This window comes from Pollicipes pollicipes, unplaced genomic scaffold (genome assembly GCF_011947565.3).
Source record: "Pollicipes pollicipes isolate AB1234 unplaced genomic scaffold, Ppol_2.1 Scaffold_4295;HRSCAF=5057_pilon_pilon_pilon, whole genome shotgun sequence".
Classification (NCBI taxonomy): Eukaryota; Metazoa; Arthropoda; class Thecostraca; order Pollicipedomorpha; family Pollicipedidae; genus Pollicipes; species Pollicipes pollicipes.
In genome coordinates, this window is record NW_023596461.1 from 3580377 (window position 1) to 3596134 (window position 15758).

Sequence of the window (15758 nt, forward strand, 5' to 3'; positions counted from 1 at the left end):
ATATGCCGACTGATCTCAACGTTGTCATGTCACATGACAATTAACAGAAGGTAAGCGGAGCATTTGGTGAAAGATGAGTGCGCCATAAGTGACCTCAATCCTTTGCCTTTGCCCCTGGACAGCTGATGATCCATTCACATGATACCAGCAAATACGAGCTCGTATTAAGGCCATCTTGCGCATCCGAGCTGTTTGGAACAGCTGACGACCAGTTTTGCGTGCCTGCTTCGTCCTTAAATGAATTTATTTTCAAACTTTGCGGGGATCACTTTGAATGGCTTGGTAATACGTGTTTTTCCGCGGTTTTCTTCTCGGATAAATGCCAAATCAGTCTATGAATATAGCAGAAATCATTGCTATGTAATGTTACACAATTTGTAAAGAAGGTTTGAGATTCAAAAGCTGGAGTAGTTTGCTGTTATGCATTTCACAAACATCTAATGGAATTTAAATGCAGGACCATGCTTTTAATTCAATCCAGTCACTGGGTGGCGTTTGCTGTTTGAAGATGTTCTATGTAGTTGCATCCGTCAGTTGTACATATAAGCCCTTGAGTTTTTGCATGCTACCTGTGTTCTCTGTGACCTTTGATTCATTTGATAAATTGTGACCCGTGGCAAAGTCTCCCATTCATGTGCGATCATTTTAGAATGTTTTTGCTGCTGTTTAAATTTCATCCTCTCAGAATGTTTAGTTAATTAATTATACTCTTAACTACAAGGGGGGGATTTTAGACGCAGAATGCCCGCCAATACCTGCAAGGTTGTCAGACATATCCGCCGAAAGCCTTGGGGGGTTTTGAAGGCCGCGCCTTGCGGGCCTGCGGGCTCAAAAGTGGCAGCTCTTATAGTGGACCCTGCTTAGACGATGGCTTGGGTAGAGTGGACCCTGGATGGACCACGGCTTGGTTAGAGTGGACCCTGGATGGACCACGGCTTGGTTAGAGTGGACCCTGGATGGACCACGGCTTGGTTAGAGTGGACCCTGGATGGACCACGGCTTGGTTAGAGTGGACCCTGGATGGACCACGGCTTGGTTAGAGTGGACCCTGGATGGACCACGGCTTGGTTAGAGTGGACCCTGGATGGACCACGGCTTGGTTAGAGTGGACCCTGGATGGAGAACAGCTTCGTTGGAGAGGATCCTGGACGGGCGATGGCCAGGTCAGAGTGGACTCAGGACAGACGATGGCTCTGTTAAAGTGGACTGCGGTCGGGACATGATTGCGTCAGACGGGGTGGAGGTGATTGATCGGTCTGAAGATGATTACGTCAGGACCCTGCACAGACTAGAGATGAAGGTCAAAAATGGTCTAAAACTTGCATGCTAATCCTTATAAGGATCTCTCAGCCTCGTGTGGGTCATCGTGACCTGGCCCAGACACCTGTGTTTCATACAGCCCCTTGTGTGGTACCACTGATCGCCAGTTAGAATGCGGGAGCTGAAATGTTTGATTTGTTTGATACGCTTTGAATGACATTATCTACCCAGACACGAACGTTTTCGGTATTCATAAGTCCCAGTTTTTAACCATTTTTGCTTAACTCTGTCACTCGGACCATGAGTACAGCTTAAAACGTCGCGTCTTTTTAACGTAACCCTAGGTTGCTTAAAAAGGCCGCCTGAACTTTAAATGTTGTTTCCAAGCCGGGAACATATAAGCTCAACCTCAGCCATACCTCGTGGAATACTAAAGTCTGTTGCAGTCAAAATACGAAGTCTTATGTCATGCTGAAAATTGGGTATTTCTTGCTTGTTAGGTAGTCAGGCTCCGGCGGCCCACCGCACAACGAAACGAGATTCGATAGGCGCTGCTTGGTTTGGAAAACTGCTCTTAGGAATTGGGACACCCTGGTGAGCAGCCAGCGTCAGTGCTCTGCGGACAGGCCTTTGTAATCACACCAGGCTCCATTACACCACACCACACCACCATCACCATCACCATCACCAACCGTCACAAAATCGCAGCTCCACTATGGGACCACCTATTTGTAGTTTTATGCTGGGAGCTTAGGGCACGCTGTAGCCACCCCCGTCACCGGATTACCAACTCCATGAAGTCATGTCAAAGCTGGCTTCGACGTCTGGGTTTATTTTTATTCTGTGCTAAAAACAGTCAAAGGCTATAAGATGGCTGCGTTCAGCAATCTTAGAGATGTAACGTATGTGTGCAATTTTAAGTGGCACTTCTGCCAGTACTGGTCAAGCAATTTTCCACCTTCGCCATTTACAATCTCATAAATACCGTCACGCTTTGTACGATGTGTGCTGATGTGAATTGATGTTACCGTCTGAAAAAGGATCTAGGCATCGGAAACTAAACAACAAAAACAGAAATGAAGCTGCCTTAAAGTCTTGGAGAACACAGCAGAGTATGGGCTTTGAAAAACCAGAGAAAGTTTGAAGCGTGAGTTGAGAGGAATAACGGGGAATTTTTGAGGAACAATTTTGGAGAATGATGAGAAGGTTTGCGAGTCATTTGTGGAGAGCAAAGAGGAGGGCTATGCGAAGCTTTGGGACCAAACAGGGAGCTTTGGAGGTGGAGTATCGTTGGTCGAAAGGGCAACTCTCTATGTGCGTCTTCTGGAAGAAGAAAATATAAATTTATGCAACAATACAATAATGGATGTGTTTGTAAAGAAACATAAATATGACGCCAAAAATCATATTCCCCCAGCAGGAAACACAGCCATCGTGCACAACGTAAATAACTGTCAGCATGCTTCATTACTGCGGTCATCAATCACCACGTGTGCAATAGCAATACACAAAGTGGGGTCGTCGACCTTCATCTCGCATGAAAAAATGATCATACCTTATCTGACATGAAAAAATGTCTCTAAGCTATCACCTGAAATGGGTGCCAGTCTGATGACTTAATCGGTATCTCCGCCGTCTTGTTTACAAGCCTGTTTATTCGGTGGGTGGCGGAATTTTGGGCGCACACTCATAATAACGGAACATATTTTGCCTCACACGTCAGAGTCGCCAACCAAGCGTGGTTTTGTGGTCTGCAACCAATCTGGGTCTTGATATCAGTGGACTGCCAGTTCGATGCATGGCGAAAGTTACTTCAAATTATCGTTTGGTATCTAGACGTATGTGACGTTAACCGCTAACTGCTACTAACCATCAATAATTCCCACTTGCCAGCAAAGTGGCAATGCCTAGAAAGTAATTTTGATCAATGCCGGCCGGGATACCCCAAACTTTCACCAACCATCCGGTTGGGCAATGTTTGGGATCAGCTCCGAAAGTAGGACACTCCTGTTGGGATTCTCACCCTGTTCGGGACATTTCCCAATATTTCCCCAAGGGGGTGTCTGGAGCGTGCCTGAGGTGCCTTTGACGATTACGCACCAAAAATGACTTTTCCAAGCAAATCCCAAAGCACACGGTTCTCCAAGCATTCCCGAACTATCACGCCCTTTCCCTAAGCAAATTGTTGACTGGGCAGGGGGAATAGGGTGAACTGTATCATCGCCAAGTAGTAGCAGGGCACTGAGCTCGAAATCTGTGGCAAAGATGGCGTCTTGAGACACTCAGCTGACGTACAGTAGCGCCCTTTATCGTTCAGTGTACTCCCGGCTGCATGCGTGCACGCGTCTTGGGTTGAGGGCGTCAAATACGCTTTTTTTGCACATCGCTGAGAACTTAAGCGCTTGGCGGAAATATGTGTTCAAAGTCTTACTGCCTAACAAGACTAATCCGAATGTTATACTTAGAGATGGAAAACACATGCACCGCATATACGTCAAAGTATTTGGCGTATACTTGCCAGGGATTTCGAGGTGACACAAACTTTCTTCCAAGATGTCGGACGGTGCACGTTATATCGGCTGCACGTGGGACGTGTTGTCTCAGGGACATGATGTGCCGACAATAATGCCACCGAATGACATGCTGTCAATGACTGACCGACATCAATTATCAGTACTTACCGTCACTCAGATAATCAGCCAGCATTTAAAGTACCTGTGGAGATTATTATTTGCTACCTAAGCAAACAAAACAAAGGTGGCAGTAGTTGTAACATAAAGACTTGCTGATTAAAGGGAATGTTTCACATTTGAAGATATTGAAACAATCATCAAATATGATGAAACAAGCTCACTGATAACCATTGGCATGCTTTTTAAGTAGAAAAGACTGCCCTAGACTGCACAATTCTCTGTTTAGTAAACATGCTCTTGAATGCGTCGTGGTTTGGTTACGCCATCGTATCTCACACAACGTTGGTTAAGAGCCAGTTGACCGTCATCATATCCGGAAATTGTGCTCACGGACGCCAGATACGAACGATTGGACAATTATACTTCTATTGGCCTTTATCGCCGCATAGCTAACGGAGCGGCAGGACTTTAATGACGGTATCATGACTTCAGTGGATACCTGGGTGACCTTGAAAGTCTTCCGACATCGTCTGCACATTTCGCGGGAGTGTAGCTCAGAAACCAGACGGCTCATGTCTTAAGACGGGCAGGGCTCTCAACTGCACCGAATGATCTTCAGCATGACTATTTCACTTCAAAGCCCCATGCAAATGTGAAACACCTCCTTTAAAAAGCAGAATTATGTCACCTTGCAATGACGGCGAATTACGAAACAGCTGAGATGAGCGTCTCTTGTTTGCGTATCGTAACACATATCACACTTTCAGCTTGCTTGCAATGCATTCTACTGCATGCAAACAACAAAATATGACAACTTCGCCCATTATCTAATACAATTTACATCAGCATGGGTCAGATCTATCATGTGAGAAAGGTTTATCCAGAGCTTTTCACAAAAGAAGAAGAAAAAAGACAGAGACGCGCTCTCCATCATCCAACGACCCTTTGTTCTTCCCTTCTCCTTAATACTTTTTGGCGGGTAGTACCGAGGCTTGCACTTTATTTTTGAGTTGATGTGAGCCTGGATTGATCATTAAGCCACAGAAATCACAGACTATATAATTCGGGCCGGAATATAATTTTTACTAAAAAAGATAGTTCACACCTTTCAGCAAAGTGTCACCGAAATGACCTCAAGAAAAAGCCCATAAGCCACAAACCGTTGAGGTCAGCAGGAGGCTATAAGGCAGCTATCGTAAAGCCAGGGCGAGGTGCTCGCTATTCGCCACTAACTGAGGTGGCCTGCATCTGGTCGCAGCGGCCGCGCTCAAGGTCAGGTGACACCAGAGAGCACATCGAAAAAACAGTACACATGAAAACGGTATAAGTTTGCGATACAAAACCTCCACCCTCATTTCATTCATTTTACTTCCCTTTTACACCAGGCTTAAACCGTTTGGCGTTTGAAGCCAAGGCTGAAGCAGGCACCGAGCGAACAGATGTAGTCTGGGGAGCAAATCACACGCCTGCTCGACCATTTCGGGGGAGACTCTGCTGGTACCGGTAGTGTAGTGGTTAAGCAGCGCGCCTGGGAAACCAGAAGTACGGGTTCGGTTCTCCGCGGCGCCTGCTCTGTCAGCCAGGGCGAGAGGCAAGCGACGCCATATGGCCTCGGCTGTGGAGTCTGTCGTAAAGCTCCCATCATGACGGGCCCAGCGGGTATCAACCAGCGAATATCAAATGCTACAGCTATTGCGAGGTGTATTGTCGTGAGACGCGGCTTAGTAGCACGTCGCCAGTTCACACTCCATGTTGTTTAAGAATTGAAGTACATGATGATACACCATGGCATGCTAGAATAATTGCACTCATTTGGGAGGGGGGGGGGGGCAGACTTGAGCCCAGCGAATGTCTTTTTTCATATTAGCATAAAACGAGGGCTTTTAAATATGGACATTGTTCCATACGGCTTTGCATAGTGGTCAACTGCGATCATCCTCTTGCAGCCGTGCTTCCAGTCAAGCCAAGTACCTCGACCGATTACTCTCAGTGCCTGTCATACACGTACTCGGTGCCTGAAATAGCACTAGTGACGTCGTCATCCCGCACCAAATTTGGGGACGAAGGAACGTCCTAACGATTTCCGTTCACCAGCCTCTGCACGGTCCATTCTGATTTTTCAGGACGTGTGACGTCCTTCGCCCGGTTTACATGCCCATGACCAAGTGGTCCTCAGCCCGCCACGATACACACTCTCCAGGGACACATCATCAGCGTCGTATGCTTGTGACGACGAGTCGCCCGGCCTCGCCGGGCGCGTGCCGTGAGATACGCTGATGAGGTCATCTGTTCGGCACGCGCCCGTCTCTCCTCCGCTGCTGTCCAGACCGGGACCACTTCATCAGCGGATTGCACGCCATCCCTGCCGGTGCGTGAGGGCGGCCCGTGCTCTCGTGCCGCCGCTGTGCCGATCCCGTGCCGCCCCGACCCGCCAATTAACGCGTCCCATTATCGTCCGTAATGAGCGCGTCCGTCGCAGCGCCCCGCCGGCTAATGGCCGGGCACGACGGCAAGTGGTGCCGATGGCGCGCGCGTGGACAGGTGGCGGCCATTACCGGCGGGTTGCAGGCCGGAGAGACGCGTCCGACACACGGCGGAAACGAGACGCGAGCCGCCTGGTGTCTGGCTTCGGTAGCATCTTCCCGACTTGCGCCAGGCTTCGGTAGCATCTTCCCGACTGGTGCCAGGCTTCGGTAGCATCTTCATGACCCGTGCAACCGCACACTACACAGCGCTGCAACGACACTCGACACAACGCTCAGGGAAGTGAACATTGCGCAACGATGGCAACCCGGGTGCCTCCTGTTTGAGGGAGGCCGACAGCCTTGCACCCGAATTCTCCCGATACCTGCACCCTCAATATCAAATACCCTTACATCTGTTTACTCAATACTAAGGCTCCATGCCAAGCTAGTAAGGGTGCGGTTCAGGACCTACGCGAACTGTGTTGAATTTTAAAAAGTAATGATGCTCACCGCAAGCAGCATTTTTTTCGCACATGCTTCCCTGGCGACGGCTGTCACTGGCGTTAGAAATAGTGCTGACCAAAATCGTCCAGCTAATGATGTTCTAGTAGCATGTTCTGCCTTACGAAATATTAGGAACCACAGGAAATGGATTCAGAGTATCGTCTTGTATCAGCACATATATTTTCCTGCGGCTCTACGACCAGTTTTTCAAAACATCGAGGGACCACGCTTTGACACATTAACATGACGTGAAATGTTCATGTGGCGCACTTGACAGCAATGGCGCAGTTGCGAAGTGGAGTGGGTGGTCCGATGATTGATTGACACCATGGCTGGGTGTGTTTGATGGCGAGAGTGATAAGGTAGTACTAACGCAGACCGCTGCAGAGTTTCACTGTTTACCGACAGTTTTGCAAAGATCTAGGCATGCAACCGGAGGCCGAATGCCAAAATATTTGCAGATTTTGATGTAAGCTTAAACGGCCTTGGAAGTGAGGAGGAAATCCACGTCGGTCCGAGATGAATAAAGTATTGTTTGCAACAACGTTCAGACCGGAGGCCAAGCAATGAAAACATAACCTTCATCGCCGTGTCAAAAGGGGGGGGAGGGGGGTAACACCGTTCCCCGGGGTACCCGCCGTTAACAGCCGCCTGACCAGGGGACTTTTCATACATTGGCTCGCCATATAAAAGCTGAGCTTCACCAGCCTACATAAAGAAAGGTATGCTTTCCGTATCCATAATGTAGTTAAACACAACTAACTTTATTCAAATTTTAAAAAAAGTTTCCTTGGTTTGTTTCAAAGTAAGACCATGATTAATTTTAAGCCCTTCCAGAAGCTAGTTTTAGAAGAGATTTTCCCATGGATTTAGGTGCTTGGAAGCAAACCTATGCAGACAAAACTGGCACAAATGGGCTCTCGCGTGACTTATACACTTTTATTTCATCCATTGGAAACCAGTTGTCTCCAAGCGTATGCAACTTCATTTGTGAAATGTGGGCACCCTGCCTCGTCTGGACTTGCTAGGATGACCAACAGTTTAAGGCAACAACAAGTTCCATCAATATTTAGTCCGATTCGTCACGGATCGACTAGGGTCGATGAAACGTGCCTGCTTCGGTAGCTGAACATATCGCAACGTTTGTAGCCAATGCATGCTGCATGGTACGTTATGTCCTTCGGTATGTGTGTTCTGAGCAGGCACAACGTAAAACGTCGAATATTGAAAACTGAACCTATGTTTGCCTAATAACACCGCTTAATCAGTGCCCCCTGGCATATTGAGGGCCAACAAATGTTAGTGTGAAAACTCCGTATTCAAATCGCCAAAAAACAACAACACGAACTTAAAGCCTGTTTTGCGACTATGAAGTACTAACAAGAGAAGGCTTTTATATCTTTTAAGCGTTCAACATATGCTCTGAGCGACTTCGGCGTGCAATGGCCCACATCGTGCGCTATTATTCACGCGAGCGCGATTTGTGTCAGCACATGCTGTGATTTGGCAGCAAAGTTTAGTATCTGCGCCCAGTATAGTATATGCGCCAGTAGAGAACAAGTTTAAAAACACACCAATGCACGGGCTGGTGCCGCATCGGAACCCGGGGCGTAAAATAGCTGATCCCACTTAGGTCTCCAATTGGTAAATGTTTCTCGTAGTTTCACTTGTTGGTATCACATTTTCGCTTCTCTTCGGACATTCACACTCACATATACTTTTTCTACTCCTTCGTTCCTATACACATGTTCTTTCTTAGCACGTCCTTCAATGTCCTTCAATAATCACTTGGGGGGGGGGGGGGGGATAAAGCTGGTGCGCTGAGAACTAAAGCGATAGCGAGCAGAATCGCTGAAATAAAAAGATGGCCACTGCCGCTGCTGTCAAGAACCAGCGCTTGGTCCACGGCAGTATATCTGACGCCGCTGGCCCACTCGGAGTGCGTTCCTAGTGCTATGAACAGTTCTTGTAATGCTTCACCAAACGCCATGCCAGGCTACCGTCCATTAAAACACACGAAGGACGTGATCCCTAGACTGCGCGCAGACCAAGCGTAGCTTAGATGCGTTCCATAGGCAGAAGGCGCTGCTCTGCCGAGTCGAAATGTGCTATGCCTGTTTACTTGTTTTGTGGGCCGAAGGAGTCTGATGTGCCAGGTCTGGTATAGTAACAGAAATTTGTTCGCTTATCACGCATTATTCGTGATGACTGAATGTGACAGTGTCTTTATTTAGACCTGGCGTGAATACAATACAAAAAAGGACGCATCGCATGGAGTTCCCGAATGCAAGGAATGCTATCTTTCCATCTTTCCGCTGGTTTATGCTCGTCACAGGCCACACTTGGGCCACTGGTGATTCAACCCCAATAACTGAACCGTACTAATAGAGGTGTCATTTTAGCACCAGTAGAAAACACAAAAAAGAGGGAATAGGAGTGATAAGCTTTCAATTCATACAAAAATTGTGGTTTAGAAGGATGGCGTACACTTGAACAACGCACAGCTTGTTGATTCCTTGCAGGCAATTCAAGAAATCAATTATTTCTGGAACTCAGGAAGACGGTTAGGCTTCTGACAACGTTATCGCAGCAGATCAATGTTGGATTGACCACAATTTGGATATTGTCCGAGAATATATTCACCAGCATGCAGATTCCCACGACTGCCTCCTGCCCTGTGACGTGCGCCGTATGTCACGAGGCAGCTGCGGTAACGCTTTCTCCTCGGCTCCACCGCTGTATCGCAGTATTTCTGTACGACAACTGACAAACCGGTACAGCGGGCTCGTCAGCGGCTTAGCGAGCCGGTTTGCACGAGCGGCGAAGGAACAAGTCCGGGGTATTTACGCCCGTGGTCTATGCTCGGATGGCCGGACTTGGACGCCGGGCCGCTGCCGTGGCTGACGGGGGGGGGGGGGGGGGGGGGGGGGCAAGCTCGCTACCAGCACAAAGCCGTGGCCGTCGCCCGAGCGCTGCGCTGGAGCGACAAGGCCTGAACGCAGGGGGCGTCCTGCGAACCGAGCCAGCAGGGAGCAGTGCTCCGTATGATGCCAGACTGCGTCGGCAAATCAAAGTTTTAAGTGGACTGCGTTCTTTGCCGAGTTAGATGTGCGGCTGTCGTGCAGCTCAGCAGAATGTCATACACTTTACCTGTGGTGATGATGTGGGCCGTGGCAGTTCGCAACACTTGACGCAGCTACGCGTATTGGTGGAGCAGGCAGTAATGGCGACAAATAGCTTTTTCACCAGCAGAAAGAGATGGCGCGTATTAATCTCGTAGATCAGGTGAATACGGAGACATTCAACACTGTACCACGGAGCGGCAACACTTGCAGTTAACCTCAGTTGGGTTTTTCGAACATGTTTTGTTAGCACCGCCATTTGGGTTTATATTTTGGCCGTTTACATTTCTTACGTACGGCTGCGGAGGCCAGCAGATGTCTTTGAGTTCAGTGATTTTTTAGATCTAGCAAGCCCACGAGGGTGTGGTTCTCTGCTTAACCCATGCAAAGTTATTCGTTTCTTCGTTTCTCTCGTTTCGACGCTCCAAGGAATGCAGCAAGTTGTATCGTCTCGCTCATTTCCATGGACAGAGCGGCACAAGGTACTTTCGGTAGCCTAACATCGTTACGCGTCTTTTTGTGCAGACGGTGTATGCCAGGAAGGTTGGATCAAACAGGGCTACTTCCCGACAATGCACTGTCCAAGTCAGAACATCCGCGCTTGGTTGTTTCCGGGCACCTGCAGACCATAGCCTGCGGTGGAGTCGGACAGCCTGGTACCCGCCGCGACTCCAACCAGGCGCGCCTCAGGGTTAAGTGACTCTCTGTCTCCACCTCCCCTGCGGCCGGACGCCAGCCTGGTACCCGCCGCGACTCCAACCAGGCGCGCCTCAGGGTGGAGTGGCTGTCTGTCTCCGCCTCCCCTGCGGCCAGCTTCGATCCAGAGCGGACGGCAGATGGGCTAGCGGACCGGAATGGCTTCCCGTCCGCGCCCGCGTTTTCGATTAATACGGATCATCTGGGCCCGGGAGCGGGGAGAACATGCACGAAAAACCGAAGGTAGAGTGGGCCAAGTGGGTGCCAACTTCGGTGAGGGGGAGGACGTTAACGACACCAACCAGCGGATGGATTGGTGGAAGCGAAATAGGTCAGACGAGTGGCAAGTTACGAGAAGCTTCTAGCCATACCACTACCCTTCACCGGGAGAAGACTGGATTACACTGAAGCAAGCCTGCTAAGTGAGTAAAGCTACTGTTAAGTAGGGCTTGAGGAAGACTGTTACGGGATACACTAAAGTTGGGTTGGTGCCTTGCTGTGGAATGTGTCGTAGTACATCCAAACGTCCCACACGCACCTCATACGGTCAATGTTTCCTACGCCCGAGTTGTCAACTTCAAATATAGAATCAGCAGAAGTGTAGACTACGTGTGTAGAATCTACTACAAAGGGCATTTTTTCGTAACGTAGTTCCAAGGTAAGTTTAGGTCATTCCACGAGAGTTAATCACCAAACCTGCCCTGGTTGCTAATGCTTTGAAGTGATGATTTGGATGGTTTTGACGACAATCGCTGAAAGGCCTTGGAGAACCGGTCGAAAGAACTTTACTTTAATTCAATCGACTTTGTTTTTATCAATTTTTTAGTTTTATTAGTTTTATACTTTATCTAGACCCAGTTAGTCCAGGCCCTGTTGGCCGACATTGGCAAAAGTAGGAAGGCGTTGTTTGGATTAGCGTCTAAAGTCATCGCTAATTTAACAAGATATTACAAGCATAGTGCCTTATTATGAAGCTCGGCACTTTCATTATTATGAAGCTCACCACTGTCCTTATGAACTTGCAAATAACGTGACCATGACTAAAAATAGGTTTTGTTCATCTTTTTAGCCTCTATTGCTGGGGAAACAATGAAAATAATACCTGTGTTTCAGCTCAGCAGGTGGGTTTTTACTTCCACTTCTTCGTAAGTTCCTCATGATCCCTGTAAAATGGCACTTCCAGGACACAGCAGGCTAATGTCTCAAGTTTTCTACGACAATGCAACCGATACCGCGGTCTTTACATAGCAGAATTGGGTTCTGGCACCTGTCTTAGCCGAGCTAAGCCCAAACCTCCGTCTGAGCGGGGTTACATCCCAGGCGACCTGGCCGGCGGCAGCGGCGGCGCCGGCGGGCTGGGCGGGCGGCTGTCTGTTGATTTCATGTGAGGCGCGCGGCTCGGGCGGGCGACGGCCCACCTGCCGCCGTCAGTAGCGCCGACGCTCCGACGCATCCGACCGGCCGCATACCGGCCCGCCCGGCCAGACCGCCGGCCGGACACACGCCAGGCCAGACCGCCGACCGGACACAGAGCGGCCCGCCCGGCCAGACCGCTGGCCGGGCTGAGAGCGGCCCTCCCGGCCAAACCGCCGGCCGGACACAGAGCGGCCCGCCCGGCCAGACCGCCGGCCGGACCCCTCCGGACCGGCACTGGGTGGCTCGTTGAACCCTCTCGCAAAATAAGACATTCGCCCTGGTCGGCCCTCAACAACTCACTCGGTTAGAGCGCCTGCCTTCCATCCTACTCGTGGCATGACGTGGTGGATGGGTTTGCTTCGGCGCTCACTATTTACCCCTGGCTGGGATGACCTGTGGCCGGTGGTGGCGGCAGTTCGAGGTCAAATGAGGTCAGAGAGCGGGTTGGGTGTCGTACCTAGCATCGTGGTACGTTGAGCTTTCACCAAGAAATTTCGCAGTTAGCTGGAACTTACCCGTCTGTTGCTGGTGGCAGAGCTTACCCATCAAACACTTTGTACTTGAACTCGAAGGACAGAAATAAATCCGATTAAAACGCTCGGATAAAATAAAAACGATTGGTCGGCCTTCGTTGCTGCTTTTGCCGTAAGCGCCCGCGTAATGTCTGGCGGCGTTGGAGCTGGCTGAGTATGCCGTGTGATGGGCGGAGTGACAGGCTGACCAGGTAAGTATACACAGCATACAGCTGTGTGCCCACCAGCGGCACGGTGCTGAGCCAGCTAACGGCGCTGGTCGTCCTTAATGATAGCGGCAATGCCGCAAAGCGCGCTGCACGGTTCGTCCCAGTAGCCCAGTTCGTTAGAACGCCTGCTTTCCGATCCACCCACCCGTGGCGGGGTGAGTTCGAGTCACTTCAGACGCTTGTTTGTCGCCCCTGACAGCTAGGTCGTCCGTCGGTGGCAGCGGCTGCGCTTAAGGTCAGGTGACGTCATGGGACAGGACGGACGGTGCCTGCATTGCAGCGCGATAAACTTCGGCCACCCAATTCTGCCGTTGACCTAGAATTGCGTGATCGGGTGGAAGGGGTGAGGGTTCACACACTTAGCACTGCTTAACGTAGCTCTGGTGCCGGAAATCCACCCATTCAAAATTTTCCGATTAAATCTAACAAGGCACACTCACGCGCATGCCCACACCGCCAGTGGTTCAGTGCCCCAATCAAATGACGGCGCATGTCAAAAGTGTCCACATATTTATCTTTGAAAAGCGTCCAACTTCAGTCCGCCTAGCCCCACTGAGATCTTAAGACACCCGTGAGTCTCCTGGCACAGCTGGCCGAAGATGATCTCTCACGGCTCTGTCGCATGTCCAGTCTTACCGTAACACTGAATCATTGACAGGAAATGCCGCACCGCCAGCGGCCGTCGCAGCCCGCCGACCCAGCTGACTACGCTGCCACCCGGCCCAGCGAGACAGCGCGCCGGAAGATGTCGTGCGACCGAGCCGAACGATCGAGGCGGCTGAAGGAGAAACCAGTCACGACGAGCGTCTGGACTTCGTTAATTACATCAATAAACCTTTGTCGGAGACCAAGTGAAAAGACCGGCGGGGAGCGCCGTGTGGATGCGGGCCGAAGGCTGTCGCTGCTCAGGTCAGATATTCGGCTCGTCTCTCCGCCGCCTGCTGAGCCTGCCGCCGTCCTCAGCCCGCGGCCTCTGAGTGCGCCCCGTGCCGCGGCCCGCCCGGCTGCACCGGCGCGGCGGGTTATGTGCAACGCACGTCAGTGGCCGAGCGGGCTCGGCGCCTGCCGCCGGAGCTGGACACGGGATGACGGGGGTGAAGCGTGACGTGTCACCCGGCGCGGCCCGGCCCGGTCCGGTCCGGTCCGCGCGGCCGTCTCAGCCGGCTGTGGCCGCCCGCAGTCTGCCATATTAGGCCAGCGGCCGGGTATGGCGCTGCCGCCGCCGGCGGGGCGGACTGCGCCGCACGGCCTGCCGCCCCGCCACCGGCGGGTATCGCGGCGGACACCGCGCGCACCCCCAGCGAGAACCAGGCCGATCGTGGTCCGCGACAGACGGGTGAGGGTTTGAGTCAAAGCCATCCGTCTGTCCCAGCTGAAGGCACGCCCTACCCCGACCGCGTCTGCATGGAGCCGATGACCCGGCGGGCGGGACTGCGTCGCGCCGTGAGCCGCCCATCCATCGGAGCCTACCACCGGCCCATCGAAGCCCACCTCTGGCCCACCGGAGCACACCACCGACCTACTGGAGCCCTTCACCGGCCCACCGGAGCCCACCACCGGCCCACTGGAGCCCTTCACCGGCCCACCGGAGCCCACCACCGGCTTTCCGTTGGCTGCGGCCGGCCGCCCCGCCAGCGGACGGGGCCGGTCCAGGCAGTGGCCGGTCTGCGTCCGTCCGGCCGGTTTTTGTGCAATGTATGAAAGATGGCGGCGATTGGCTGGGTCGGCAGGACGGTCCTTATCAGACGCTGGCGCTGGCCGGTGACGAGTTTTTGTCGAGCCGACCGGCGGCTCAGCAGGGGCCACCTGCGTGCGCGGCCGGCCCCTGCGACCTGGGGCAGCAAGGAGCCACACCCGACGGGCGAGCTGAGGTGACACATAGCCGCGCCTGAGGGACGAGCTGGGTTAACACAGGGCCACAGCTGAGGGCCTGGTTGGGGTGGTACAGGGCCACAAATGAGGCCGGGTTGAGATGGCACAGAGCCACGGATGAGGCCGGGTTGAGATGGCACAGATCCACGGCTGAGGGACGAGCTGATGTGGCACAGAGCCACGGCTGAGGGACGAGCTGTTGTGGCACAGAGCCACGGCTGAGGGACGAGCTGATGTGGCACAGAGCCACGACTGAGGGGCGAGCTGAGGTGGCACAGAGCAATGGATGAGGCCGGGTTGGGGTGGTGCAGAGCCACGGCTGATGGGCGGGCACAGAGCCACGGCTGATGGGCAAGCTGAGGTGGCACAAATCCACTGTGTCGGTATGTGGTTCAAGCAGGAGTGAGCTGCTTCGTCCCACAACGCTGCTTGGTGGTCAGTAGAGTTGTTTCGAAGGTCTTAGACCTTTCAGAAATTCAAGAACTGTTCCATGCATCACAACGAATAAACAGTAAATATATTTAATGCCATACATGATTCAGTTATGTATTCCATGATGCCACTATCAAGACATTTGCTAAAAAAACGTCACTATAAACACCAGGTTTAATTACTTGAGCAGACACAGCTTCTTGTTAGGTCCACGCCGTCTGTCGCCGACCGAAGCAAATTAATTTGTTGCGCGGTTTGTTTAGGGGATTTTAATTTCGTAACGCCTTCAGATATCACTTTTTTGGTATGCCGGACCTGCAATGACGCAATGGCAAAATCGTTGGGTGGTTTGGTACTGCAAGACCAATGTCATTTCATGGTGAAGGTATCATAAACCATGAAAGTCGTTCTGGCGTAAATGCTACTGACTTCGATGGATGGTAGATTAATCATCAGGCCTGCAGTCGGCGGCCATTTTTAAATGACAGATTGCGCTTCGAAATCGATCGCCAGCCTTCAAAGTGCGTGGTCTTTTGCCAACCGACTCACGGCGCCCGTTTTACTTGAGCGTCCAGGAGAGCCAATCTCAACAGCGGCCAGTGACGCACGGCGCTGG